Raw genomic sequence first — 7752 nt, forward strand, 5'->3', positions numbered from 1 at the left:
TTGGTTCTTAGCTTTTGGGAAACTCTGTATCGAAGTGTTCTGGTATTTCTGAGATAAAGGCTAAATCAGTCCAGGAATCTTCTTCCATCTTGTGAACTTTTGTTGTCATAACCAGACCCACTGCCATCTCTGGTTATTGTTGTCCCTGCTCACACGGTGCTATGGAAGCTGGACAGTCCACAGGTCAGAGCTGCAAAAAATTTATTGTGGGAAAATTATAGTGAATCAATATATGGATTTTGGTGAGATTTATAGGGAAACAGTCTCTATACCAAGAGTAGTAGTGAGTCTTTGGGTCCAGGGCAGGTAATGAGATTCCAGGCAGCAGCAGAATAATCAAGAAGCACATCTACATAGGTGATGGCCTGGAGCTTGGAGGACATTCCAGGGAGACCAGCCAGAACCTGACTCTGTATGAAATAATCAAGATATTAGTTACCTTCATACCCTTTCTAAGGAGGTTGTAAGCCGGTGCTGAGCCTTTCCCCTTCCCCCATCTTCCTTCAGATTGGTAGGACTGTCCGCTATCCATGGTGCTGAACTATATTCCTATCCTGACATGCATGCTCTGCCTATCACTGAATAACAAAATCTTGCTGTTTTCTGGACTCTCATCAACTAAGGTGAATCTTGCTCCTCACTTTGGCTTACTTCATGACAGAAAGATGTAAAGTATTGCCAGATGCTTTGGTTGATCAAAAGACATATTTTTTACTTTTAATATTGGCAATTCATTCACATTTATAAAACACTGGGTTGGCTAAAAAGTTGGTTTGAGTTTTTTTTGCAAGTGTTATAGAGAAACCTGAATGAACTTTTTGGCTAACCCAATGCTTTCTATGTCAGTGGGCTGAATAAAATATAGGGGACAAAGTTCGGGACTTCTGTTCCAAACAGAATAGGATGCTTAGATATATTGATGGGGATAAAATGAGTTGCTATAGGTCTTTCAAAAGTTTGCAACTGGCAGCAAACTAGCTTAGTTAGAGCTGCACTGTCTAATATGGCAATGGCTAGCCACACGTGCATATTAAGCACTTATTATTGAAATGTGCTGTAAGTATAAAATACACAATAGTTATAAAAGATTTGATACAAAATATAGAATGTAAAACATTTCATTAATATTTTATATTGATTATATGTTGACATGGTAATATTTTAAATATATTGGCTAAATAAAATTTATTACTAAAATTAATCTATTTCTTTTTCCTTAGAAAATGGCATTACTAGGGCACTCAAAATTATGCATGTGTTTTGTGTGTTACATTTCTGTTGAACCACACTGGTTTATTAATAGACTGTTTTGTAACTCAGCTAATCAACCCAAGGACATAGATCCAATTGTGATGTTGCCTATTCAGTTTCTTAAGTCTCCTGTCATGGATGGCATCTACTACTTGGTGGCTGAATTCATCACATACACCTTGCCTCCAGAAAGCATGTGTACAGTTCATTACAAACTTATCATTACCCCTCAGAGGAGGATGCCTCCATCCCCCATGAGTCCTATGTCCAGGCACCCAAAAGTTCTCCGCATTGGAGAGAGCATCAGAGGCTTTCCTGCCCCTATGTGTTTGCACATGCTGTGTATCCTTTGCTTTATTATTATTAACTAATTTATCTATTTATTTTTGGCTGTGCTGGGTCTTCATTGCAGCACATAGGCTCTTCATTGCTGTGCAAGGGCTTTCTCTAGTTGCAGCAAGTGGGGGCTGCTCTCTAGTTGTAGTGCACAAGCTTCTCATTGGGGTGGCTTCTCTTGTTGCAGAGCATGGGCTGTAGAGTGCTCAGGCTTTAGTAGTTGGGGCACACAGGTTTAGTTGCCCCATGGCATGTGGGATCTTCCTGGACCAGGGGTTGAATCTGTGTCCCCTGCACTACCAGGAAAGTCCCTATCCTTTGCTTTTAATGTCTTTTACCACAAGAAAACTCTTAATCATCCTTCATCACCCAGTTTAAATCCTGCCTGCTCTGTGAAGCCCCCCTTGATCTTGCCTCTCTACTTCCACAGAACACTTTACTGCACATAAAATTTTCTAGACTTCAGGGTGGGGCTCTTGAGGTTATAAGCCATGTGTGAGTCTTTGTAATCTGGCACTTGGGATAAAATGAGGAAAAAGATAAAGTCTGTCTTCCCGAAGTCTACATTCTAGTGGAGAAGACAAAATAAACAAGTAGTATAGTAGGAAATCAGATAGTAAAGAATGTTATGATGGAAAGTAAAGTAAGGAAGACAGTGGAAAATATGTCTCTTTCTGAGAGACCTGAGATTGTGACTCTTGAGCAGAGTGTATCAGCACAGAATAATTGCAAAAAGTACATGACACACGAATAATGGCATCTCCTTTTACAGAAACCTCCCTCTTTTCTCCATCAAACATCACCCTTCCAATAGCTGAGCCCTTTCCACACTGCACATTGCTCTTCTTTGCTTCAAAAAGGAAATCTTCCTGCCTCAGGACTTTTGCACATGTTCATCCTCCTGCCAGTGATGTTCTTTCCCAGGGTTTGGCACAACTCTTGCTTTATAATTCAGGGCTCAGCTGAAAAATCTCCTCAAAGGGGCTTCTGCCTGCTTATATTCTCTTAATTTGATGTGTTCTTCCCTGCATTCACCCCAGTCACTCTCTTCCTATTTGGTTTTCTTCACCGTACTCACCATTCTCTGGAATTTAGTTGACTGTGTATTTATTTCCTAGTCCATTGTTAGTATACTCAACTAGGATACAAGCTCAGGAGAGAAGTTGTTCATGGCTGTATCTCTCATATCTAGCACACATGTGTGTATGTTAGTCGCTCAGTCATGTCCAACTCTGCAATCCCACGAACTGCAGCCCACCAGGATTCTCTGTCTATGAAATTCTCCAGGCAAGAATACTGGAGTGGGTTGCCATTTCCTTCTCCAGAGGATCTTCCTGACCTAGGGATTGAACCCAGGTCTCCTGCATTGCAGGCAGATGCTTTACCACCTGAGCTACTAGGAAAGCCCCATATAGCACATAATAGATCCTTAAATTGAAATTTTATGAATGAATGACATAATGGCTCTAAAGGCCAAGCATCATCACTAAGGAGAGGAATATGCTCTGATGTCTTACCAGACTGGTACAAACATGGCTTCTTCACTTTGAAGCTATTTCAATGGCAGCTTGGTACCCATTCTGCTGCAGCAGCCAATCTAGAATGCAAAACAGATAGCTCAGAACAGTGGGAGTGAAGGCAGATCAGAGAGACCAAAGGGAATTCCCTCTGCTTTAACTGCGGGTGGGCAGGGTGGGGGAGTGAGCCAAAGGCTTGAAGACAGGAGGCTGGGGCTGTCACTATTGGTCACTAGCTGTCTCTGACCACTCCACTGACATTTCTGGGCCTTCTTTTCCTCATCTATATATTGGAACAACTATCCTTCCCAAGCGAATCACTGAAGAGTGAGACAGTAGAGGAAGTTGGCATTATAGCAGCCACAGTCTCCATTTACCTGGCCATCTCCCTATTGTGGTGGCCCAGAATCATCAGGGTGAGATTGGGCTCCTCCACTCATATTTACTTTGAGAAACTGGGGACTAAGCTTTGGGAACTTTAAAGCAGTGGCCCCCTACTTTCTTGGCAGTAGGGACTGGTTTCGTGGAAGACAATTTTTCCATAGATGGGGATTGGAAGAAGATGGTTCAGGCAGTAATGGGAGTGATGGGGAGCTATGGGGAAGTGGCAGATGAAGCTGATTTGTGGGCCAGTTCCTAACAGGCTATGGACTGATAGAGGTTGGGGACCTCTGCCTTAAAGCTCAACCAGATTTAACTGCCTTGAGCTTCCTATTGCATAATCTGGGTGTCAATGGAGGGATGTGAGCAGCGGCCAGAAAATTGCTTACTGGGAGAGAAACAAGCATCTAGCACTTGGTAGAACTAGTGAATAGTCAGTGAAGGTAGGATGAGTCTTTTCAACCCAGCAAGTCCATTGGTTTTCAGAGTCCCACTGGGGCCTCAGCTGCTGAGATTCAGTCTTGGATCTGTTGCCTTGGGTTCTTGCAGATGTGGGAACTTCAGCAGCATAGAGATAGTGACTGTTGGAAGGAGGTAGGTTTTGACTGCGCTGAAACTATTTTCTGCTTATAAAACAATATCTAAAATTTAGGAGGAATTGGACAGCTTTTGTCTCCCACAGAAACTTCCATTCATACTTCAGCTTCTCTAGGCTTTTGGGACCAGAATAGAATTGAAATCAGCATGACTTAGCTAGTGGTAGAGGTTTAATGGCTAAGGCAAGCAGGGTGATTGCCCCTGGGCTTGGTGTGCACAGGACTCTCTCAATTAATGGCAGTTGAGGTTATTAGAATTGTTATTATTAGGGGTCATTCTGGTTCAAAAGATGAAGGGAGTTTCAATCTGAGAGAAGCATAAGGTGAGGTAAAGGCAGAGGAGATGAAGTGTGAAGGAGGGTTGGAGCTTTCTCCTGGAGTATTGGTCCCTTTCCATCGCCATCACTTACTCATCAGCTCATTAGCCACCTGTGGGTTCAGGTTATAGAGCCACGAATTGATGAAGGGGCATACCTGAAAGATAAGGAAATATGCAAGAGTCAGGAGGAAGGCGCTACCCACTGGAGCCTGAATGGGAGTAATCAAGGCAAGTTCTAAGCCAACTCATCCGAGGGAAAAATCAGGTAAAGGGCTTTGGGGGACAGACTGCCCTGGCATCGTATGTCAGCTGAGCCATTTGGCAGCTCCATGACTTGGGTTAGTCATTTTTCTCTGGGACTTTTTTTAAAATTTGGAAAATGGAAATAACATTGTTACCTAAATAGAGTTGGACTGTGAAGAAGGCTGAGCACCGAAGAATTGATGCTTTTGAACTGTGGTGTTGGAGAAGACTCTTGAGAGTCCCTTGAACTGCAAGGAGATCCAACCAGTCCATTCTGAAGGAGATCAACCCTAGGATTTCTTTGGAAGGAATGATGCTAAAGCTGAAACTCCAGTACTTTGGCCACCTCATGCGAAGAGTTGACTCATTGGAAAAGACTCTGATGCTGGGAGGGATTGGAGGCAGGAGGAGAAGGGGACGACCGAGGATGAGATGGCTGGATGGCATCACAGACTCGACAGACATGAGTCTGAGTGAACTCCAGGAGATGGTGATGAACAGGGAGGCCTGGCGTGCTGCGATTCATGGGGTCACAAAGAGCCGGACACGACTGAGTGACTGAACTGAACTGAACTGAAAGTATGAGATTGTTTGAAGGATGGGAGAAGAAAATTCACATAAGATACTTAGCACAGTTTCTGTGACCTTAATGAACGTTAGCTCTCAATTTTATAATTACCTTCTACTGATTTTACTGATAACGAAATGGAGTCTTGGAGAGGCTTATCAATTCACCTCCAATTACAAAGAAGCTGGTTCTGACATGAAGAATTAAATGGTTGTAAAGCACTTTCTCCATGCCTGGATGCAGAATGGAAGCTTTTTTTCTCCCATTTCCTCTTTCTCTAACTTTCCTTCCTGGGAGATTTCCTTCCAGTTTAAGAATAGCTGATCCTGGACTTCTCTGGTGGTCTAGCAGTTAAGACTGCACTTCTGATATGTGCGTGCATGCTAAGTCGCTTCAGTCATGTCTGACTCTTTGCGACGCTATGGAGCGAAGCCTGCCAGTCTCCTCTGTCCACGGGATTCTCCAGGCAAGAATACTGGAGTGGGTCACTGTGCTCTTCTCCAGGGGATCTTCCCAACCCAGGGATCCGACCTGTGTCTCTTATGTCTCCTGCATTGGCAGGCAGGTTCTTTACCAGTATCGTCACCTGGGAAGCACTTCCAATACAGGCAAAGTTTAATTTCTGGTTGGAGAACTAAGATCCTACATGCTGTACTGAAGCAATTGGATTTTGTAGACTTACTTTTTCTCCCAAATTATTGATGATCAGGTTTTTTATAGTTATCTCCACATATTCCCAAACAAAATTTGGTATCCGACTGGTTCTAAATGAAGAATGAAAAAAGTGGGTAGAATGGATTAATTTCTCCCAAACTCTCCTTTTTTCATTTCACTTCTTTGCTCAATGGACCCCAAATTGCTTAAAGTCTATTGCTTGTTTCCACAGCACTTTATGGGGCTTCCCTAGTAGCTCAGACGGTAAAGAATCAGCCTGCAAGGCAGGAGACCCGGGTTTGATCCCTGGGTCAGGAAGATCCCCTGGAGAAGGAAATGGAAACCCACTCCAGTATCCTTGCCTGGAAAATTCCATGGACAGAGGAGCCTGGTGGGCTATAGTCCATGGATTCACAAAGAGTTGGACATGACTGAGTGGCTGACACACACGCACAGAGCACTCAGCTCTTGCCCTTTTGCCTTACCCTTCTCCCTTGACTCAGCCTTGCCCTTCTGCCTTGACTCAGCCTTGCCCTTCCGCCTTGACCTACTTCTTAGGGGTTCTCAAAATGAATCTTCCCATTTAAATCACCCTGACCTCATCATTGCTGCCCTTCATCCCCCTCTCTGTGACTATTTTATTTTTCTCTCCTGAGATGCCTTCTTCAACTCCTGTCACCCTTTTAGGTCCAGCTGTTTCCTCCAGAAAGCCCTTCTGAAGTTTTCCAGCCAACTCTGAGTTTGCTCTGGCAAACTCCTATTTCTCTGATTATCTAACACCCCAGTAGAATGTGTTCCCTTAGCCAGATGGTTGTGCATTTACCAAAGGAATATTTTAACAGTCTGCAGTTGGGAGAGATGAGAAAGAAACAGGAAATAACAGTGACAAGGTATCTTTGTATTTCTGACTCAGTCTTTAATCCTTACAGGTGAGGGAAAATTTGTCTAATTCTCAGGCAACAGGTTTGTGCCTGTATTCTATAAATTATATACAAGTTTACATATATGTAAATATATAGAATCGTGGGGAGATGGCATGCTTATGTATTCAATCAAGTCTGACTCTTTTCAACCCCATGGACTGCAGCCCACCAGGCTGCTCTGTCCGTGGGATTTTCCAGGCAAGAATACTGGAGTGGGTTGCCCTTTCCTTTTCCAGGGGAACTTCCTGATCCAGGGATCAAACCCAAGTCTCCTGTGTTTCCTGCATTGTCAGGCAGATTCTTTACCACTGAACCACCTGGGAAGCCCATATATAATTACATGTAAATATAAATTCCATGTGTTTTTATTCTATAACCTTGCATATAAATCAATTGATCTATCCCTGCCAATCAGACATCTTAGATTTCCCACAGAGAAGGGACTTGTTTTCTTCAACACATCAAGACATGGGAGCCATCTTCAGAGAAAAGCAGAGACATTACTTTGCCAACAAAGGTCCATCTAGTGAAAGCTATGGTTTTCCCAGTAGTCACGTATGCTTGTGAGAGTTGGACTATAAAGAAAGCTGAGCACCAAAGAATTGATGCTTTGGAACTATGATGTTGGAGAAGATTCTTGAGAGTCCCTTGGACTGTAAGGAGATCCAACCAGTCCACCTTAAAGGAAATCAGTCCTGAATATTCATTGAAAGGGCTGATGTTGAGGCTGAAACTCCAATACTTTGGCCGCCTGATGTGAAGAACTAACTCATTTGAAAAGACCCTGATGCTGGGAAAGATTGAAGGTGGGAGGAAAAAGGGATGACAGAGGATGAGATGGTTGGATGGCATCACCAGCTCAATGGACATGAGTTTGAGTCAACTTCAGGAGTTGGTGATGGACAAGGAGGCCTGGCATGCTGCAGTCCATGGGATTGCAAAGAGCTGGACACAACTGAATGAC

The 7752-nt window shown here is 43.4% G+C and overlaps 1 long non-coding RNA gene across 1 annotated transcript; it reads right to left on the minus strand.

The window, feature by feature from the left end:
- On the minus strand, window positions 1-5958 carry LOC120868715. The gene is made up of 4 exons (XR_005722290.1): window positions 5894-5958; window positions 4492-4555; window positions 3105-3184; window positions 1-190 (listed from the first exon to the last, which is right to left on the minus strand). It is a non-coding gene; the product is annotated as an uncharacterized LOC120868715 (long non-coding RNA).
- Window positions 5959-7752: the final 1794 nt, after the last annotated feature.

The sequence above is a fragment of the Oryx dammah genome, unplaced genomic scaffold (assembly GCF_014754425.2).
Source record: "Oryx dammah isolate SB20612 unplaced genomic scaffold, SCBI_Odam_1.1 HiC_scaffold_10, whole genome shotgun sequence".
In the NCBI taxonomy this organism is placed as follows: domain Eukaryota; kingdom Metazoa; phylum Chordata; class Mammalia; order Artiodactyla; family Bovidae; genus Oryx; species Oryx dammah.